Source organism: Rhinopithecus roxellana, chromosome 13 (genome assembly GCF_007565055.1).
Source record: "Rhinopithecus roxellana isolate Shanxi Qingling chromosome 13, ASM756505v1, whole genome shotgun sequence".
NCBI classification, from domain to species: Eukaryota; Metazoa; Chordata; class Mammalia; order Primates; family Cercopithecidae; genus Rhinopithecus; species Rhinopithecus roxellana.
This window is the reverse complement of record NC_044561.1, coordinates 94,435,891-94,459,340: the sequence shown is the minus strand read 5'-3', so window position 1 is coordinate 94,459,340 and position 23,450 is coordinate 94,435,891. Positions and strand designations below refer to the sequence as shown.

General features: G+C 37.1%; 1 protein-coding gene across 3 annotated transcripts in view; it reads left to right on the top strand.

Annotated features, from left to right (window-relative positions):
- The window catches only part of PLCB4 (phospholipase C beta 4), a 442,280-nt gene that overhangs the window by 9,936 nt on the left and 408,894 nt on the right, over positions 1-23,450 (top strand). For 2 of the 3 annotated variants that reach the window (XM_030915439.1, XM_030915440.1), the window contains exon 2: positions 17,713-17,767. The exons of the other annotated variant lie outside the window; for it this stretch is intronic. The gene's annotated coding sequence lies outside the window, so the exon portion shown is untranslated. The remainder of the gene's footprint in view (positions 1-17,712; positions 17,768-23,450) is intronic. 3 annotated transcript variants of the gene reach the window in all.

Sequence of the window (23,450 nt, the reverse complement as noted above, 5' to 3'; positions counted from 1 at the left end):
ACTCCTGAGCTTAACTGATCTGCCCACCTCAGCCTCCTGAAGTGCTGGGATTATAGGTGTGAGCCACCATGCCTGGCCGCTACATCATGTTCTCTTTTAAAGAGATATTGGGAGAAATATTACAGGAAATCTAGGTCACTGATTGATTCCTGTTTTCAGAAGGGACTACTTTGATAACTGTAATTGTTATCAATAATATGAAGTGAATTATTTGTGAATTTTACAACATTCTTTGAAAGACTGAGACTCAGTCGGGGTTAGTGGGTCTTGATCAGATAAATGACAGGAAAGTTAAATACTGTTTCTGTTTCCCAAAGATGGATTTAGTCCTTTCATCTGTTTCTCCAGATATTCATTTTTTAAGAAAAATTCTGGTTCGGTTGGCAGTGACATTCAGATTCTGATTGTATGCCTTCTGCATGTTTATTTTTACAACACACTGTGAATTGTAGAAATATGGTGGGACAGTCATATTTCCTTGGCATTGAAACCTTGCATATTCAAGAGAGTCTGTGCTAGGTTTTGCTCATGGAAATGTTATCGTGTTTCACAGTTTACAGACAATTTCCTTTGATAATGTCTGTGAAAGCACAGTGGAGGGCACCACCTGGTCACTCTTTCAACCTGTATCATTCAGGGCCCTGCTGGGGAGCAGATGGCATGTGTATGCCCAGTCCTTTGAGGAGGGCTTGTTAAAGGGACCCTTTGGAAGATGTGGGCAGGTGTAGGGAACACAATCAGGGTGAGTGCTAAAGAGAGACCCAGCAGTGATGGGGAGTTAGTCCTACTCTAAGGAAGGGGCAAGAAAGGCTCACAAGAGCTGTATCACTTTCTAGAGGGACCCTGTCAGCCTGTAATATCCCTCCAGGGAGACAGAGGGGAATATATATACCTTCCTCATTCTCTGCCTGTCTCCTAAATGTTGGCTGGTGCCTTCCATTAGCCGAACTCAGACAGAAACCAGAGGGCAGGAGAGAGGAGGATGAGGGTGGAAAAAGTAGGTGAATGGTCTGAGAAGGCCAGTTTCAGACCCCCACCCACTTGCCCTCTAGAACAGAGGTTTGCATGGTTGAGCAGTCAGTCCAGGGTAGAAAGCTTATGGTCTGGTTTTGTGGACAAAGAAAATAAAACTGCATCTACATTGATTAAATTGAAATTGAAATTGGGAATCTTCTACAATACCACATGGCTGGTATCAGTAAAATTTGTGGTAGGCCTTAGAGTAACATTAAATAAGTTTTTTTTAGTTCCCTTTGGAATGGATTTTGCTTTATGCTTCTCGGGAAATGCGTAGAATGGGAAATGTTGTGTGTTTATCTGGTTAACCAAAAATGTGGGCTTATAGATAGGACAGACAGAAGGATTCAAAGTCTCTTGACATGGAGTTGGATTCCTAAGATAGATATAATTCCTTTGCTTTTAATATTTTATAAAAAATATTTTATTTAAAATGTCAGTACCTGGGAGAAGAGACTAGGAGGAAATTAAGGTTATTAACTAATTTTCCTTCAAAGAAGTCAATTTAATGGAATCATTAGCATCACTGAGTAGAAATGAACAAGCTGTATTTCCCCATTTGTTCAGCATGGCAGTAAGATTCTGAAATTTCAGGCTCATTTATTCTCTCATTTTCTTGGCCCTGTTGTTTGAAAAGGTGAAGTCTGCTCTTTGGTTTGTGTACTTGTCCTGAATGAACAAGCAACGGAACTTAATTAGAACCATAAAATAATACTGGTATAAGGAATATCAGAGTTCATTTCTTCTTACCTCCAAGTTGCATGGAGTAAGAAACTGAGATACTGGTTATTAGGTTATTAGCAACTACTGCTTTGCAAGTTCTCAGAGTTGGTTACTCTGGAAAAGTCGTATCACCTCTCCATCCTGAAGGAATTGCACTAGATTAATTCATTTTTGCTTTTACCCTTATATATTCCTGAAGTCCTTGATTTCAAGGGTTTGGTTGTCCATTATACATTATTTTCATAGATTAGAGGCAGAGCTTCATGAGTACCTCTTTCATTACCTAGCCCTTAAAATGGTATTCTCTGGAGGTCTCTACATTGCTTTTGACTGTGTTCACTCTGTAAACTCTTTCTATATAAGATAACTCATTCACTTCTACCGTTTTTATAACCCTCAATTTACTGAAGACTCCTCTATCACTGACCTCTTGTTGGAGCTCCAGATATATCCTGTTGTCTGCTGGAGATCTTGACATTGAAGTCTATGGGGACTTTCAAATCAAAGTGTACAAAACAGGAGTCCTCAACTTCACTCCAAAATTGTGTCTCCTTCCGGTTTCTAAATCTTCATGAAACAAGCTGTCCGTCTGTTGAGTCTACCCCATCGATATCCTTCATTTTTGTTCACTTTTCTCCATTCCCATTGCCGCTAGCCTGAATTTATGTCCGCGTGATTTCGTGTCTTGATTGTTCCAAGAATTTTTTCATTGAGTCTCTCTATACTGTCTCTTTCTCATCTGTGCCTTCATGTGTGTCTTCTGTTGGCTATTCAGTGAACATCAGGTACTTTAACAGTGAGATCTTGCTCTCAGAAGTTTACAGTTTACTGGGGGAGACAAATAGACACTACTTTATAAGTTTACATCTTTGCCCATTGACTCCATTCTCCACACCAGCAAAAGTAATTTGCACAAAACAAATCTTATTATAGCATTACCTCTAAGATACTTCAACAGCTCCCTGTTGCTATCAGGATTAATTTGTCTTCCTAATTTGCCAAATGTAAACCATCCACAGCCTGACCTCTGTGATGAAATTTTAACTCCTTTATATGCATCACTTATACTAGGCTGTGTTGAAATCCAAGAACATAAAGCTTGCTGCACTGTGGACACTGTGGCTTTGCACTCAATCCCCTTCTTCAACTGACTCCTACAGGCCTTTAGAGACTCCGTGCATTTGCCATCTTCCTATAAAGCCTGCCTTGATTTCCACTCCAGTCCAGGTTGGGTGCCCTACTTTAGTCCTCCTGTTGAATAGTTTGCAAATTTTAGCCACAGCATGACTCTTAGGAAATGGAACAATCTGGTGCATATTAGTGACTAAGTTGATGTCTCTTAAATGAATAAATAACTAAATGCCATTACTACAAAGTCTGCAGATTGGGTAAATTAGGAAAACAATCTGATGATTAAGCAAAAAAAAAAAAAAAAAAAAAAAAAAGCCAAAGTTTAGTAAACTGAAGACATCTGCTGACCTACTAAAGAAAAAAGTATTTCATGATTATTTACACTGGTCATTGAAAACTAGCAGAATAATCAATTTGGAAATATGATAAATAATTTGAAAATTCTATATCCATTATTTCTGGTAACAGAAATCCTGATATTGTAATTAGTATACTAGATCCAGAGGAGACATTTCCCTCAAGATAGGTTATCATTTTTTTCCTGATAGGCACATACTCATATTGTTTTTCCTATTTTATGAGTTTGATTTTAATCATGTTATTCTCATTTTTCCTACAGTGTGTAGGAATTAGAAAATAAATTTCTTATTTCAAACATGGTTGGAAATTTAGGAAGACAATAATTTATTTAATCAGATTATTTTATTAAGTGGGACTCTTAGTAATTTAAAATGCTTTGTATTTATTTTCTTATAGCATTTTATTTTCAAAATGACCTGCAAGTACATCAATGCCAAACAGAGAAAGCAAGAAAGTCATTAATTAATTGAAGGGAAATATTCTGCTGAATATTGGTTTTGAAAGAACATCTTTTATAGTTCCAAAACCAGAAGGGAGCATTTTATTCATAGTGGTTTGAATCTTGTGAAAAGAGTGTCTTTGACAGTCTTCACCAGGCCCCCTTCGCCAAGTGTTAATAGGACTTAAGAAATGTCTTCTTCACAATTGGCTTCTTTTTGTTTTCACAGATTTCTTTTAGCTTTGTGTTGAAAAGTGCTGTCTAAGTATGTTAATTATTAGATATATCATTATTCAGATTTCAATGCAGACAACATTTAGGAGGATTATAGTTTAGTTATTGCAGCTGTTCAGAAAACACTTCATGATAGCACTTGGAAATACAGATAGAGAATAAATATTTCCTTTTATTTAGAGACTTTTTGGACCTGTGAGGCCCTCTGAGAATCTTAAGCTTGGCCCCATTCTGTCCATTTTTCATTCTCTTTGAAAGAGTTTCAAAGTAACTGGTTAAAGTTTCTCCCCATCTGTCATAAGTAGCATAGAGGGATTTCTTGTGCAGCTACCAAAGGGAAATGAGGAAATTTAAAAGTGCAGATGATTTGGGTATTAATACATATCCTGGCAGTGACTCTCCTAGAATCAGGCTCTCCCAAACCATTTTGTTGTGTGCTAATTTTTATTTTCTCAGCTACAGTATTATAAATATGGCAGACCCACAGGTTTTCCATAAAGATTGATGATCAGGAGGAATCCGCTCGTTAATTAAGAGCAGCAGATGCCTTCTGAAAACATTCTGGAAATGTTCTACATTATATTGAACCAAAGTGCTTCCAGCTTTGTTGGAAAGATTAAGGCAATAATTACATGGAAGGTATGCCTCATTTGTCAGCAGGTTTTTGGTCTAGAATATCGCAAGAGCAATTCCTATCCATTTCCTTCTAGAGGTGACAGCAGCCTTATCGCAGAAGGGTTATGGTGTAGGGAACATAAGTGCTTACCAATAACTGCTTCTTTTCCTCATACAGGATATGAGACACAGGGTATGAGACCCTCAGAGAGGAAGTCTCTTTCTCTACAAACACACACACACACACACACACTCATACACACACACACACGCACTGCAGGTGTTTGAGCCACACTGTGGAATGGGATACATAAGAAATGGAGCCAGTTCTTTGACATTTTTGAGTCTTTACTGGATGGCTTTGCAGTATTTTAAAATGTTGAAACTTACCAGGATTCTTTAAGACCGGGCCCCTAACCCAGCATTTATTAGGCTTAAACAGTGTGCCCTGGGCCTTCAGAATACAATCCCATTTCATTGTCTCAGCAATTCTGCAGATTAGGTATAATTACCACCATTTGATACTAAGAAAATTGAGTGATTACAGCACTTACTCAGGGTCACATGGTTGATCAGATGTATAGACAAGTTTCAAAATAAGGTTGACCTGACCTGAATCTGTGACCGTACAGGCACAGAGGAAAGGCCATATGAGGACACGGACACGGGAGAAGGTAGCAGTCGTCAAGCCAAAGAGAGAGGTCTCAGGAGAAACCATGCTTGCTGGCTCTGGCACCTTGATCTTGAACTTCTAGAACTGTGACAAAATAAATTTCTGTTGTTTAAGCTAGCCAGTCTATGGTATTTTGTTATGGCAGTCCTAGAAACCTAATACAGTGGAGGGTTTCTTTTACAGGCAGATGAAAGCAGACCTTGGGATATAAAAACAAAGTATTATGGACCAATATATCAGAATAATAATTTTGGCATTTGAACGCATGTTCCTAATTTCAAAAGGTGATTTTTGTCTTGAGTTGGTTTAGTTTATAGGATATTTGCTTTCACTGAGCTTTCATAAGAGTTAATTTGTTTACAGGCAGAGATGAGATAAATCATGTCTTTCTTTAGCCTGTTTCTTTATCTATTTCATTTTTCTATGTGAATTTCACATACTTCTGTAAGGAGTCTTATAATTAAAACATGTCATGTTAAATGAGCTCAAATCTTTTTCCATAATTAGGAACTTGAATCATTGCCTAATTTATAATTTGATAAGTAATGTGTATTTGTTGAATTTTTCTGCTATCAATGTAAGTCCTGGGGTAATTTTCTAAAACAAAATAAAAATGGTTTTGGCTTTGTTTTCCTAACATGTTAACAGTAGTCTAGGAAATATTTTAATTTCTCTTTAGTTAGTTGGTACTTTCTCTTTGTAATTTTTTTGTGTGGAGGATGAATTATCATAAGACTTTTATTAAGTACATTGTAGTGTTTTGCTTAATTTGGTGCCTGTCAGGAAAAAACCCGACAGCACAATGGAGGTGTTATGAATGAGTTAATTTATTTATTAATTTCCATCTAAATTTTTCACTAATGGAGAAATACAATATTTGTAGAATTGAGGTTATAAAACAGCGAACATAACTGCTGAATGATTTATATTCGGGACATTCTTTAATATAAAGATTGGCTATAAAGACATCTTGACTATAAAGCATGACATTGATTTGCTTTACATAAAAAAGAATATATTAAATTTTCTTCTTCACAATAGTATTACTTGAGTGAACTTTTTAAACAGTATAGTGCTATTTTATTAGTTAAGTAATGCATACATCTGATTAAGTGTGATATATTGTGTTTAAAATATTATTCAGAACCTAGCATAGCTACAGCATAGAATGAGGTCACAGAATAAAAGTTCTTCTCCTTTGTCTATGTGCGTGAACTTTCAGTGAGTCACATGAGCTGGTTTGGTCATTTGAGTTTATTTGAATACATTAGTTATGAGCTATTTAGCTCTTTCAAGCAGCATTATTCATTCTCAAATTTTAAATCAGATTTGTACAGTAGCTAGCACATAGTGGGCTTTTAAATGTGTCCTAAAACTAATATGTAAGACGAGGACATGGGCCACAAACTGTTATTTTACTTTCCTTCCTTATTTCATGGTTTTGTATATCTTATTTTGGATTTGTATGCATTCTGTTGTTTCTAAAATTAGTATCTAAGCAATGCATTTTTTAACATTAATTATCAAGTTTTGTCTTACTCTTAAATTTTGCCTTATATAAGGCAGCATTAGTGGGCATTATCTGCCTTGCTGACACCTACTTTCCTGGGGTGAAATATATTGACCTTGACTGTAACCTTGACATTTAAGATAGTTGACTAGACTCTGAAAAGAGAAAGACCAGCGTGATTGTAAATCACGCCTATTTGTATAACATCCTCAATTACATAATAAAAATAATCCACAAAATTGCCAAGATACTTGAACATATTATACAGGGATTGGTCTTAGCAGCACAGACTTACCCCTGGGTATTAGTTCATTTTCTGAAGAATCCTTCACCAAACTGAAAGTTGAGTTTACAGTCCTGAGAATGTGACGCCTCTTTAGTTATTATAACCACAAAACAGTGGAATGGCTGTTTCTTCCTTTGAGCAGAATGATATGTTAAAATTCTTTTTTTGAGGGATGATTTCAAATGTGTTAATTATGTGGCTCAATTTGGATTATAAGAGATGATATAAATTAAATTATCACTGAATTTTTACCCTGCCTACCTCACTCACTTTGACCTTAAGATCTTACAAAGAGTGAGACAAAGCCATCATGATGAGAAAAAGTGATCATCTCAAACTTGTGTATGTAGATGAAAAAGGATATATGTTTCTGTGTGAGGATCCCATGTGGAAATACCTTTATAAAGTTACTCGCAAGTACATCATCGGTTTATTGGGAAGGAAATGAACATTTTTTGAAGTGTCTTGTGAAGGTCAGGAACTCCACTAGGGACTCTCCTTTGGGAGGAAGTTTAGCAAAATAGTTGTGAACGTGTATGATGTGCATTGTGGGGTCCTCGCTTTGCTACTGAGAAGCCGAGTGACCTTGGTCAAGTCATTGACCTCCTCCTCCTCCTCATTGTTTTTTATATCTATCCTGTGAGATAGGTGGCAATATCCTCATTCTACAGATAAAGAGACTGAGGCCCATTTAAATAATTTGTTCAGGGCCATGTAACTAGCAAGTTGCAGCACCTCAGTCTGGAGTCAGACCCTGCTCAGGATTCTACTCTCTTCTACCCCTTCCATGTGGTCTTCCCCTCCTTGCAAGGCTGTCTTTGCCTAGTTACCAAGTTGATAGTTTTGATCAAATAGGTTGGTTGCTGTTATGTTGAATGAACTCAGATTAGGAGCACCGATCATAGGAAAAAGGTTCTGAAAAGGGAATTGGGAGAAGTGACTTATAGCTGGCCATTGCCTTAGCTGATTATGTGTTCATCAGCAAGTCATTTCACATCACCGGTTTCAGGGTACTTAGCTCTCTTAAATGAAGGGCTTAGGCTTGTAGAACTCTTTCTTTTATATTTACCCTTTTATCATCATGAAGTGTTTCTCTTTGTCTCTGGTAATCCTCTGTGTTGAAGTCTATTTTGTCTTATTAATATAGCCAGTTCAACTTTATTTAGCTTACATAATATTTTTCATCCTTCCAATCTATTTGTGTGTTTCCATTTAAAATGTGTCTCTTTGTAGAGAGCATATAGTTGATTCTTGCTTTTAAAAAAATCCATTCTGATAATCTTTGCCATATAGATGGAATGTTTAGTCCATTTACATTTAAAGTTGTTGATATAATTATATTCTGTGGTTAACATTTTATGAAACATATTACATTTGCACTTTGATTTTTCTATATCTTCTCAGTTTTCTTTCAGACTTAACTTTATGGGAAAAAAGTCACAAGACTTATTTTATACTATACATAGGTTATATACTTAGTATAATTGGTTTGTTGAATGGGCCACACTTAGTAAGACATAAACAGAAAATAGCTTTATTCTCTCCTCTCCTGTACTTTGGATGATATTTTTTGGCACATCCTATAGTTTTTCAGTCATTTTACTGTATTGGAACAACCTAATTTTCAAATATTAGAAAAATGTAGTATTAAAAAAAAAACGTCCATTTTTCCATCCAATTTATAGCTTCTCCCCTTTTTCCATTCTTAGGCTTGAGCCCAGGCTTAGTGATTAGCAGTATGGAAGAAAAGGAATTCCTAGTTTAACTCTCCTCTCTTCATCTCCTACCAATGTCTGGCTCCTCCAGAGTTGGCACGGGGGACATAAAAGGGGCCAAGGCTATTGCACTTAGCAGGTGCTGTTTGTTTTCAAGGACAGTTCTTTCTCATACACACCCTGGTGGATTTTTTTGGAGAGCCCTTGCAGGTCCATTGGCATCATGCCATTAATTTACTTTGAGCACTGCAATATCAGCTCCTCATATTCCAGTGGAAGATCACTGGAGTGTCTCTGTGTCCTTGTCCAGACAACCCACTCAGATGGAGGCTTTTCAGGATCATTCAAACTTGACAACCTTCCATAGTATTCACATGGTCCACAGAAAAACTCTCATCTTAACACCATCAGACCCTGAGGGCACAGCCTGCTTCTACTTCTACTGGGACTCTGTTGCCTTGCAGGTGGCATCAGCCAGCCAACCTGATACATATGCTATGGTTTCTTCACTGAAGCAGGCATCCAGACAGGGAATAGAATATCAGCCTCTGTCATTGCAGATAGACTCAATTTATTATGGCTTTTCTTTTTTTTTTTTGCCTTTCTTATGAGGTGTTAGAGAGAGAAGGAAAGGGAACTGTTGAATTTTCTTTGAAGAGATTGCTGCAGTGCAGTTCTTCTCATACATAGACTCTGGAGGTGACCTTTGGACTGGCTTGGCCATGTGTAGCAAGTCCTGTGGACATATACAAGGACCTCATCACATCACCTTTGGCATTGAAACGTTAGCAGAAAATTGAAACATTAATTCCCATTCTCATCATTAGAAGAATTTAGAGATTACTGGCTTAATAGCAAGATGCACAGATAAGTGTTAAACCTTCAGCTACATTTATAATTCGTGAACTGCCACACTCTGTAAGCTTCTCTCTTCACAGTAATGAGAAATACTAAGTACCAAATAAATGCTTAATGAATCAAGTCATGGTGATTGCAGGATATTGGTCTCTGGGGAAGGTAAGGGTGACCAGTGTAATAAGAGGAATGAGGTTACTAATCTGCAAAATTCTTTACTGATTTGGTTAAACAATGGGTCACTTAAGTGGAAAAAAATAGAATTCAAAACTACTGTTAGCTTTGTCAAACTAGTTGGTCAGGTTGGCCTAGGTATATAAAACCTGAAACTGGATTGACAGGCACTTCTGCTGGAAATCTCTAAACAGTACAGATCATATAGGTATATTCATAAATGTGTATATATATGTAAATATATGTGTACTTTTATTGAGGAATGTATATATACTTCTGCATATATACACAGAATATAAATATGTATTTTATAGTACTAATATAACTGTCAGAGAAAGAAATGACATGATGTCATATAACATATAAAATATAAAAATATACTTGAAGAGTTGGCAAATAATAAATAGCACAGAGAAAGGAGAATGGTTTGAAACAAAAAACAGGTAATTTTCCCTAATATTTGGAGCAGAAATAGATGAATATGAAATGTATGTATCAGTTCATTAGTTAGCTTATTTCAAAGTACAAAATAACCTTAACAGATTTAATGTGATTTTGTACCAGAATTTATAGGTGACAATATGATAAGAAGTTATTTTAAAGTTATAAATTTAATTTTGACTAATTATCAATATATTTAAAAACATATTAACACGTGCTTTATCCTAATTAAAAGGAGATTATATCTCAGTAGTGTCTAAGATTTTTAAAAATAACTTTGTTACTTATAAAAGTAATATGTGATTATTTAAAAAATATCGGAAAATAACTTAAAAGCACAAAGAAGAAGGGAAGAAGGCAAAACTACCTTTAATCTAATTATAATAGGTGGTAACCAAGATAGGCCAGAACAAGAAACACCAGACTGCTTTTTGTTTATTGATACATTTTTTTCCATGAGTGACAAAAATTGGTCTTTTCATGGTAGAACTTCCTTTGATCTATATTTAATTAGCTCATTTAATTTTCTGTTTAAAACCAATAACTCCTTTCATGGCTAGACTTTGTATGTAGGAAGTGGTTCTAAGATTGTGTCCAATATCATCAGACATCTGCTTAATATAACTCCTAAAACTTTATTTGTAGACTAGATATTTGTATAATATTTGGAGCCTTTGCCAGTTGTTAGGAATTACTTTAAGATGTGGAGAAAGAAATTAAGTTAACTGGTGAATAAGGAAGTATTTTCACACTTAATCCTGTTTTTAGTTCTAACCCTGGAATTGCTTATAGCAGTTAATGTGGACCTCAATATTTCATTTTCTAAATGGGCAGTGTCAGTATGATGGTGGGGTTAAATGCAAGGGAGATGCTTTTTTCCTCCTTTTCAAGGTATACTTTAAGCAAGGTAAGCATTCATAAAGGAGTCCTAATTTACTAGAAAGCTTGAAGTTTTGGAGCAGAGATTTTCAAAGAAGTTGTATGCAGAGTTCTTTTTGGACTATGGTCTGATAGTGTCTTTGTGAAAGTATCTTCTTCCCATTTCTTTTGTTATGAAACCTGTTTTTTGAAATCATTGGCCTTTGGTGAACATTGAACACATTGAAAAACAGCTGTATAGGAGGAAAACTGTGTGTTATAGTGTTATTTAATTGAGAATATTATTTGTGTGTGTGTGTGTGTGTGTGCCTGTGTCTGTGTCATGGGAAAGTATTGAAATGATAGATTACTGAAACAAAAAGAAGGATTTGTTTATCTTTCCAAAGAGAATCGAGCCATTATTTGGGAAAAGACTCAACATCCTTTTACTAAATCATATTTTTTTCAAATATATGTGTGTGGCAAATCTTAAAATAATAGATAACTAACTAATAGAAAGGCGGAGGAAAAAAAATGGAAGCATGCTTTGTCACCCGATAACTATCCCAAAATAAGTTTGGCTTCTAACACATTTTTAGTGTTTTTTTTTTCTTCAAATGGGTATTATATAGCTTCCGTGGTGGAAGTGAGGAGTTGCAGAATACTCCGTGTTACTAAAAAATCGCTGGAAAAGTTAACCTGAAATGGCAGAGTAAAGAAGCTCATGTTTCAGCTAATATACTGCAGTAACTTTTGCATCTCTGCACGTTCATCACAGACTGTGCGCATATTGTGTATAAATAATTACCAAATGTTTCGGGGGTGGTGATTCTGTTTCTTCTCCATGAGAATTTATAAAGTTGTTAAATTCGGCTTCTTTGGAGTCATCACAGTTTATTTCACTGAGATGTTTACTGGATAAATATTTTCACAGAGGTTTTCATCAGCTTCAAAGAGGTAGTATTTATTCAATGCAAAGTGTTAGGAGTTGCAATATACATTGCAATATACATTCAATTTTTTTTTCTTTCAACGGTAGAGTTGTTTCTCTTTTTGGTTCAAATGAATTCATTATTTTAAACTGCTTCAATCAATTCGATATGTTGTATTCATAGACAGTGGGTTTTATTTGTAAGCCTCCCCAGAGACCAGGGTCCCCAGGGTCTTAGTGCCGCATGTTCTGTAAATGTGACAGGAGAGCTGGAATGTTTGTGCCATACATGGGAGAGGGCTGATTTCTGAGAGAAACTAATGCTGTTGACTCATAGGTTTCTTTTCATCATTTCTAGGTCATGCAAGTACACGGTAACTTTTAAAGTAAAACATGCCATAGGTATGTAGAGCCTTTATAAGTCTTTACAGCTGTAAAATGAACTAGAGAAAGTCACTATCTGGGTCATGCGGAACCACATCTGGTTTATGATATGGGCACATAGTAATTGTGCTTGAGGTTATGATGGAGCCTCACCTTGCTTAGTTTTTGGCCACAGACTGAAGGTCCCTTTGAATGTTTCCTCAGCTAATGTAGGTATGCAGTTTATAAATAATATTTTCATAAGGACAAAAGTGAGAAGCAGTATTGTACAGCAGAAACGTGAGAGCTGGCCTTCCTAGGTTCTGACCTTCCTAGGTTTGAATATCCAGTCTGTCTTTTGCTAGAAATGTGACCTCAGGTGAGCTCCAAAGCTCCCTCTGAACTTGTCCTCATGTGAAAGAGGAGAGACTCGTGCCTAACTGGGGAGCGGTGAAGACTGCGTGAAATACCAGATGCAAAGTGCCTAACACCTCACCTGGTTTATACAGTAATAGCTACCTCTTAGTTGTAGTTCTGTGCTTTTCTTTCTACAGACATTTGACCATTAAATACACAATTAATTCGACTCATTATTATATTTCTAGAAGTGATGCTTACAGATTTTTTTTTTTCCTTTTGAGGACTGCATGATTTTCATAAAGTCCCTCAGAGAAGTAATCTCTATGTAGTTTTGCTTCTTCATTCATTCAGCATTTGTCAATACTTGTTACAGGCTTGCTTCCTGAGGTCTAGGAGTTTATGTTTATCAAGAGAGATCCACAGATAACAGAAGTTACTGTAGAATTTTTTTTTTTTTTTTTTTTTTTTTTTTTTTTTTGAGACGGAGTCTTGTTCTCTCGCCCGGGCTGGAGTGCAGTGGCCGGACCTCAGCTCACTGCAAGCTCCGCCTCCTGGGTTTACGCCATTCTCCTGCCTCAGCCTCCGAAGTAGCTGGGACTACAGGCACCCGCCACCTCGCCCGGCTAGTTTTTTGTATTTTTAGTAGAGACGGGGTTTCACCATGTTAGCCAGGATGGTCTCGATCTCCTGACCTCGTGATCCACCCGTCTCGGCCTCCCAAAGTGCTGGGATTACAGGCTTGAGCCACCGCGCCCGGCCTACTGTAGAATTTTAAGTTCCACAGAAGGTGCATTTCTGAGGCCCTATAAAGCAGAGTAGCAGCATTTGAATCAGGTCAGCTCTTCAGCCCTCAAGAGGTATGTTCATGTTCTTGTTTTCTGTTTTTTAGTGATGTTCCATTTCTGGTGTTTAATCTAGCCACGCCCCTAAATATTTACTTTTCTTTGTGACACAGGTTAAGACTGTCTTAACTTAGAAGAATCTTCATTTCTTTGGTCGTTGGAATAGCATTGCTGTCTTTTTTGTCATCATTCTCTTTTGCATTGTTAGTATCAGAATGTAATGGTCCTTAGAAAAGCACAGTGTGGCTTGGGAGAGTGATGTGCCTTGTTGTTTCTGATGTTTTTTTGATTCTCCCTGAAGCCTGCTGGTGAGCCTGTTGGGTGAGACATCCTCAATGTTGACAAGTGGAAACTGTTGATGAGGTTTTCACTGCAATGATGATGTAACTGTTACTGAATAGCTATAGGGTGCATCGCAGTTAGTTAAAATAGGAGCAGCTTCTGAGGATACAGAAGGGGGAAAATAAGTTATTGCTGGTATATATTAGAATATTTTTGGCTGCGAGTGATAGAAAACAGCAGCCTAAACTCACAGAAGTTTAAGAGAAATGCAGGCTTAGGAATCTAAGCATTTGGGGCAGATGTGGCATCTCAGCAGTGCCATCAGGAAACGAGGTTCCTTCTTTCTCTCCACTCCTTATCATTTAGCATTTGTCTTCATAGGTATGAGATGGCTTTGTACCACCCAGGAGCTATTTTCAGGAATGAGGGATTGGGACTTGTTTACATCATGAGAATGAACTTTCTCAGAGCTCTCTCTCCTGTATCTCATTGGTCAAAACTGTGTCATGTGGCTATCCCTAGCTGCCTTAGTATCTGGTAAAGCAAATCATTTTAGTGTAGTATATTGGCTCCTAACACTATAAATGTTGGCTAAACAAATAGCTAGAGCCACCGTACCTGGGAATTTTGTTTTTGTCACATCTACTAGCTTAGTTTTAGATTTCATGATTTGGTAAGTATTAGATGCTACTTCATTCATTCACTTATTTGACACATATTTATTAAATACATAAGGCCTTAGGATATACCATTGCAAATTTAATAAAACTAGTCCTCATATTGTGGCTGCATGAATGTAAAATATCTAAGTATGGATGTGAGCTAATGGATGTTTCTCTTAGCTCATGTAGTAAATGGCTAGAACTGTGATTTTCAAATTGAAAACAACTGAATTTGTTTAGCTGACCTCCATCATGTAACTCGTTCATAATTATTACCCCTACCCTCCCTCCTCTGACCCTCAATCCTTTTACCGATACATTTGGAAACCTGCCTCCTGAGGCTGAGTTGTTCTGGTTTTCCCATAATACTCCCTTTTCCAGCTTTTATATGCTTACCCATTAAGTCAGACAAATTTCCTTTTCAGAGTTTGGCATTGTTTCTTTATTGGAAAGGAAACAGATTGTTTTAGGCCAGGAAAACTTGCAAAAGAAAATAGAAGACCATGAACTATGTTTTTTATTTTCTTGTTTTTAATCATCACATCCCATGTTAGGATTCAGTGTTGGGTCTCGGTGTGTTTTCTGTTCAGAGGGAATGTGAGGTTCTTCCTGCACCTGGTTTATCTTTGATGTGGGCTTGGCACAGCTTTACACATGGTCTTCCCCCAAACCATGACATAAATCCTGCTTTTTATTTTATGTCTAGGGTCAGGTTTCTAGTAGTGGTGTCTAGCGGGGTCAGGAAGTCCAATTCCTAGGCTGTGAGGATGATTTTACTTGTGTGTGACTTTCCCTGCTTGTTGTGAAAGCTCAGCTTTAGCGTCATATGGCCCCTTTTTGCTGTTTCAAATTTTAGTCAAATTGAGTGGTATAATCCATAAAGTGCCCATCTTTTGGCTGTTTCGCAGTGACAGATCACTCAGCTAGGATAAGCAGGTAGCAAATCTGGTAATTTATATGTGTGGCCCCAAATCTTTGCCACAAATAAAGGATTTCAAAAAAAATTGTTCCCTCTTGGATCTTGGAATTAGGAAGACTTTTGTTGATGAAACATCACATTGATACTAATGATATGTTATTCATTTCCCCAATTACATTAATCAAAGGTGTATTTAACTACCTACAATTTCTGACAAGCGTGAGATAACCAGTGTTCCTATGTTGATGTTACTTAATTCAAAGCAGGATACCTAAAATAAAAAAAGAAACAGAAGATTTATTGCAGCTAAATATATATGTGTTATTTGGCTTTGGAATATTGAAATAAATATTCAAAGCCATTTTTATGATTTTTTTAAACCATACCCATAAGCTTTTCATTTTTCCTAGTGTGATATTTGATTTTTAAAATTTTTGCCTAAAGTATTTCTTTTTGTTTTTTGTAAGAGAGTATTTGAAAAACAGAAAGGTTGTGATATTTATGATCTGTGCATTTTTCTGTGTATTTTCACAAATAATTTCCATCGAATGAACATTTTAAAAACTTTTTATTATGGAACACTTTGAATATACATAAAAGTACAGTGAATATCAAAGTGAACCTTCATATATCCATCATTACACTATAACAAACTCATGGCCAGTTTTATTTCATCCATTACTCCTCCCCCTCAGTGACCCCAACTGGATTGTTTTGAAACAAATCCATATTTGAAGCAAAAATAGATATATTATTTCTGGTTGGTCAGTTATGAACTGAAGATCTGTAAATGGTCCCACCCCAGTTGTTACTAGGTCATAGATTATGATTTGGCTTAGCGTACGTGCAGTGTGACCCATGTGTCCATATTGATCATTGATCCATCGTGGCTTTCTTAGCTATCTTGGCTTTCTTTTGTTAGCAGAGCTTACCTGCAACTGTAGTTTCAGAAAATAGAAAAGGCAGCTGTTACCATCACTATACTGTATTGGCAGTGAAGGGGACCAAAGTAATGCTGGCTGACATATGAAGTGGTGAAGAGCAAGAGAGGAAAGGCCCCAGATGCTGGCTTACACTGGGGAGTCCACCTGGGGCATTGGCGTTGCTTTGAAGGAAAGAGGTTCTGCAGCTAACTAAGCTTGGCCAAGAAGAGTGGGACTCACCTTGGCTATATGCAGACATGGAGGTGGTTGCACGGTTCACGATCCTTTCCGTAGGACGTTGTGAAAATTTCTTATTTAAAGTTTAAAAGGGACTTTTATTCTGAAGTGAAGCAAACACAAGCTAATGGAGGAGTTCTCATTTGGGGAGAGGGACTCCTCTGGACTGTGGTCTCCTTGAATTTATGCATTGGCAGTCATTTCAAATCTTTGGAGCTCTTTTGGGTCAGAATCCTGGTCATTGTTTCTGAATCTATATATCATTATCCCCTTTGGAAGTTAAATTACAGATGGAACCAAATGTACATCATGGTCAGAGTCAGAATTACATTCTTGTGAACTTTATCCTATTGGTCATTTTAATTAGATTTGACTGAAAACAGTTTATAGCAGTGGATGATTGACATATTAAACTAAACCATTTACTTTCTTATTTTGGCTTCAATGTGTAAAGCGAAAATAATTTATATTAACAAGTGATTTTGAAAAGTCATATTTAGTATTTATTACTGACTAGTAGGTTTCTGTGTCAATTGTTTATTGAAAGTAATACATGTAAAATAAAATCAGAGGTATCCTGTTTTTATTTGCATTTTTATGTAGTTTTTTTGTAATCTAAAAGTCTTAGCTAAGAAAAATCGAGCTCATAAATATAGTTTATTGGCTTGGACAATAAAAAATCAATAGAAAGAGGTAGCAGCTTATAGTTCTGTTACTCTGTTACCTGCACAGCCCACCACAACCTTTTGACCTAATTTTGCCACTGGAAAAGCAGAAATAAGAGTGCAGTTTTATGTATTTCCTTCTTTGTTTATACATTTACTTTATGGAATTAAACAAAATGTTTGAAAATATGTCATTGGGATAGATGTGAAGTAAATACTTAAATTCTAGTTTTGAGCAGTTTTCATTTATTTTTATCCATTTTCCATTTTATTTTATCCATTTTGTTCTTTAAAAAGCAAATCATTGGAATTAAAATCTGTAAAATGTTTTATGTAGATAGAAATGAAGAAATATTTCAAGTCTAATTTAAATATTTCCATTTGTTTAATATTACAAATGAAATACAACATGATAAGATTATAGGCTGGTCTTAAAAATTCACATTTGCTATTTGTTGTTACTAGTAGATAGTTTTTCTTCTATTTTTTCTTCACAGGAAAAGACGGTTTCTCTCTGATACAGAATCCTGAAATGTGATCTCCCTTAAAAAGGTAGGTGTATGTGCTTTTTAATTTGTGACTTAAAAAAATTTTTATCTTGAATAAATTACAACCCAGATGATTTAATTGAGAAGCAATTTTTTTATGCCACTAACACGTGCCATTGCGAATTGAATTAAAACCTCAGATTCATCTTTCTAAATTCAATATTTAAGTTTGCCAGTCTTTTAAAAGAATGACTATTTTGAGACGATAGTTGATGTCTACAGCAGTCAATGTATGTGATGTATAATAAGTGAATGCTTCTCAGCAGATCCATTTTTTATTGCAATAAATTTATTTCAGCTCATCTTGATGAAATGTGTTCCTGTCTTTTTCAGTGGGTGACATCTTTCTAGGAAACCCAGAGAGTTTGGAAGTGTAAAATGGTCTGTGGCCAGTAAAAAATGTGATATCTTTCATTTTGTAATGTGAGATTTCTTTTTCAGAGTGTGGATTGTGATTTGCTTGATACTTTGTCAGCTGTAATAAGGTTGGGGGCATTCTTGGGTGTATGGTATCTTTTTGTAATCCATACAGAGCCTGGAAGAGGTTTCCACATTTTATGGAGTGAACTCATACTAGCCTAGGAGCCACTTTGGCTTTCTTTTTTTTCTTTTCTGAGGCAGAGTCTCGCTCTGTCACCCAGTCTGGAATGCAGGGGTGTGATCTCGGCTCACTGCAACCTCTGCCTCTTGGGTTCAAGGGATTCTCCTGCCTTAGCCTCCCGAGTAGGTGAGACTATGGGTGCCTGCCACCATGCCCAGCTAATTTTTGTATTTCTAGTAGAGATGGGATTTCACCATGTTGGCCAGGCTGATCTTGAACTCCTGATCTCAAGTGATTTGCCTACCCTGGCCTCCCAAAGTGCTGGGATTACAGGCGTGAGCCACAGTACCTGGCCTTTTTTTTTTTTTTTTTTTTTTTGGTTTTTGTCTCATACTCTTTATTCTGAAATATAGACTGGCTCTCCTGTTCTGAAAGGTGTAGTTGGGGACTTGGTTCTGATGAGAGCCATGCATTCAGGGGAGTGCCTGTGGAGACTGGGAAACCGCTAAGCATGAGCGGTGGGTCCCATGGGGCTGTCACCCCAAACCACAGGACTGCCTCAGAGATTTGGGGGGTGTTTTAAGGTCACAGTGGTCAAATCTGACCTCATGCCATTATCCTTTCATGTTATCCTCCAGTTTGCTCTCAGACTGTAAGATTTCAGCTCTTAGATCATTTCTGGGCGGAGAAGTTAGTCTGTAGAAACAGTTTGTCCTGATTTAATTATAATAACAAATTTGTGATGCTGATGGTGTCTTTCCTCATTCTTCTGCAACCTCACAAGAGTGGCCATTCACCTCCAGCTTTTAATTACCTATCCAGCTAGCTCCTGGCCATCTCTGCCCTGGGAATGGCTTCGTTCTCCTCTGACCGAGCTCACCAAGCAGTTGCTCACATGTTACTTATAAAACACCCACCTCTAGATAGCAAAAAGCGAAGATTATGGTCCATATTAGATCACTGGAAATCTAGTGTGGAGAACAAACATACATTAATTTCCAAATTGAAAATAGAGGAGTCGAAGCGGAGTTGTAATGTTTGGCCCATTTAAGATAAACTGAACCACTCGTATACATTCGGCATTTGGACATAAACCCTATACGAGTGTGCTACCAGAGTGAACTTATAGAGACCAGAGAGATTGCTGAGAATTTGCTTCAAAATTAGAGTTCAAAAACTTGCTGTATGTGATTAATTGCAGTGAATTGACTGTATAATAGTTAAATAAATGTTTGCTTTTTTTTTCCTCAGATTATTTCTTCAAATTTTGGCTTCAAAGATGACACAGAAACATGAGTTAATCAAAGACAGAGAGCGAGGATAATTTTTGATAAAATGATGACTGCAAAAGAGCTGATAAGTGTGATATAAATGTTGAGCTGTGAAAATACACTTTTAGGAAATCCAAATTATTAAACCTTGATCATCTTTGAATGATAATTGGACTAAACTGCAGCATAAATCATCTGTATCATGTATCTGCACTAGCAGATATATATAGAAAAAATCTGACTTTCAACTACTAGGAAAGTTGCTTTTTCACATTTATCCAACATTAATCCAAAATCCCTCTTGGGAATAAAAACTCACATATCTGCAAGGTAGCCAGACAGTTAGGAGCCAGTCTTGAAAAGGCTTCTCAACTGTGTGGGTGACAGAGCGCAGGAGGCTATTGAGTATTGTAGAAGTCCTGGAGTATGTGGCAATTAATTCCAAGGATGTCTCATGTATTAAATAAATAGCCTCATATATATGTATGTGTGTGTGTGTGTGTGTGTGTGTGTATATATATATATGATTATTTTAAAACTCTATTGCTCCTACTATAAGGAAATGTGTATGAATATGAAATGTTACTGAATTAAGGGGAGCTTTTTAATTATAATTTATTTTCTTAATCAACAGAAATTAAAGCTACTTTGTACTACTACCCTTTATACTACTATTATAAATGGCTAACAATTCATTTTGACACTAAACATGGGTTCTCATAATCAAAGACATTGAAAATTGTTGCTCTAGAACATGGGGAAGGTATCTGAATCATGTTAAGATTGGATCCATGATTCGAGCAAGACAGGGCCAGAAGGTTTTTAAACAATCAGAAGAAAGAAATACTCAGATGTTTATTTTATTAGATATTAGATTAGGTTACTAGGGGCAATGGAGGAACTTTCTTCTAAAAACGTTTAAACAGTCCATTATTCTTGTATGCTAGATTGGTTAGATGTATTCTTCAGTATGAAAGCTAGTAGCCACATGTGGTCATTTAAATTTAACCACATTTAGTTATTTTAATTAAGAAAATTAAAAATTGAGTTCATGATTTACACCGGTCACAATTCACATGATCATTAGCTACATGTGGCTAGAGGGCAGCACATAGAACATTCTCATCATCACAGATAGTTTTTTTTTTTTTTTTTTTGACAGTGCTGGGGACAGTTGTCATCACTAGGACTGCCCTATGCCACTGGTAGTACCACCACCACAAAGCTATTCCTAGGGGCTTTGCCCTGGGGTCCTGGCATTGAATGGAGAAGACAAAGCCTGGTTTGCCCTGTAAATCCTGGGAGATTTTTATGGACAGTAGTCCTTAGTGAATGCGTGGAAAAGAAGATTGTTTCCCCATAATCTTCCAACTCCCCTCCCTTTCATTATGGCCTATATCCCCTGACAAGCAGCAGGGGTCCATGTGCCAGTTTGAGTTAACATTTTATTGTGTGTACAGTAGACATTTATCCCCATTTGGGCTACCTGGCATCTGAATCCTTTTCCTGAATTTGGGGGCATTCATCATTGTGTGAAGCTGAGTGGATAAAAGTGCTGTTTCTCTTAACTTCCCAAGCAGAAATGCCCACTTTTGTGTTTTTCTTGATGTCTGCCAGCAAGTAGGCACACTCATGGGACTTCAGGTTTGTCACATCTGGGACTGGGGCTCTGGAGAGGTGGCTTAGAGAGGCAGTGGTTTGGAATTCTGCCCATCGCTGGTGCACACAGCACCATGGTGGCAGGTCCAGAGCCACCTGTGGTGACCAGCACCAACAGTGCAGTAGGTGAAACAGAGTCATTTACTGGGAACAAAAGCAATACTAATGGAAACAGCCTTCCCATGAGTGTAGGGAGCCAGACTAGTCTCTGTTCTAATGGACATCCTCCTTATGTGGAATAATAACAGAACAATTTAATTTTATTTGTTATTATTAGTTCTTTTTTAGAGACAGGGTCTTGCTCTGTTGCCCAGGCTGAAGTGCAGTGGCATGACTGTAACTCACTGTAACCTCGAACCTCATAACAGGAAAATTAAAAAAAAAATAACAAAAGAAACCACTTAGGTGTAACACAAGGAAGATATGCTGACTTGTTTAATGGAAAGGAATATACTTTAATGGAAGAATACATATATCAGAATATCAAACATCCCATATGGGTTTAGTAATGGAGCAACTCCATTTTTTGTTTTTGATAGAGAATTGTGTTTATAATTCTGTTTCTTATATGCATAATGTAATCAAAACTGTTGCCTGTGAATAATCACTCTTTTTCTGATTCCTACTGGCTAGGCTGATATGCCTGTTTTATTGCTTTTCCAGAACAGATAGACTCACATATTGTTGCACGTTATGTTTTGAGTTCTTAAGCATATTGTCTCTTCCTCCTGTGCACTGATTCCCACTTCTGTGCACACAGCAGCTGTGTGACCATCTGCATCATCTCAGCAGTGCCACAGCTTCCTCCGTAGAATGCTACGGTGTGTCGCCCATTGAGGGATTCCTCATCCCAGGCATGATTTTTACGTGGGTAGGCTGCCCACTTGTGAGGTGAAGTTTCTGGTGGCTCATTTCCTCATATTTCATGATAATTGGTCAGAGGCTTGCCTGGCAGTGGAACCATCACCCCAGGGACAGAGGTTGCCTGCTGTCCATCATAACTTATGCTCAGCCCTCAATAGAAAAGAAGTATTGTGTGAAGCAGCTGCCTAACCAGAGAGACTGGTGAAGCAGCCTCCAGTTGTATGTAGGTGAGCTACATGACTTGTTCTTACCAACACAATGTGAACAGTCAGTAGGGCAAATCTGGGACAAGGCTTTGAACTCCAGGCTCTATCGTCCTCTTTCCTGTGGTTGGATGCAGATGACTAGGAGGCCTGAGGGGATGGTGAGAGACGGGATTAAGTGAACCTGAGTCTAAATCATTGCATTATGGATGGCTCCTCACTATTCCTGTTCAGGAATCCATATGTTCCTGAACAGAAAATCTTTAATAGTCATATTTGCAGTCTTTCCCAGTAACAAACTCTATACAATGAAAGATAGAGCATAAATTATGTGAGCAAGAGAGAGAAATAAACTTCTATTATGTTAACTCTTTATATATTATCAGATTTGTTCATTGCAGAAGCTGACATTACTGTTGTATACCCTCATTCAGCCACATAAATCTCATCATTTCTTTTTATCAGGTATTAGCTGACATATTTTCATTTTTCAGTTGCCCATTATGTGGAATCATCTTCTTGCATTGAGTAGTAGCATGGCTTATACATGAGTATGATTATGGCCTATATACATTTCCTACATATTGCCTAGTGTTGCTTACAGATTGGTCTAAGAGTTGGAGGAGAGCTTCGTGCCTCATTGTAAAAACAATTTGCCAGTTTTGTAAATCAGCATTTTTTTTTTTTTTTTTTTGAGATGGAGTTTTGCTCTGTCACCCAGGTTGGAGTGAAGTGGCACGATCTTGGCTCACTGCAACCTATGCTCCATAGGTTCGAGTGATTCTCCTGCCTCAGCCTCCCATGTAGCTGGGATTATAGGTGCCTGCCACTATGCCCAGCTAATTTTTGTATTTTTAGTAGAGACAGGGTTTCACCATGTTTGCCAGGCTGGTCTCGAACTCCTGACCTCAGGTGATCTGCCTGCCTCAGCCTCCCCAATGGCTAGGATTACAGGCATGAGCCACTGCACCTGGCTGTAAATCAGCATTTTGATTGAGTTTTTAATCCTTTTGGATCACTGCAAAGATTGTGGTAACTGAGAATTGAAGTTCAGTGACTAATTTTGCTTCATAAATGTATAGTAAATCATTGATGGTCTTATTAGAAAACATTTCCCAGGCTTAATAGTTCTATACAGGTGACAGAGGC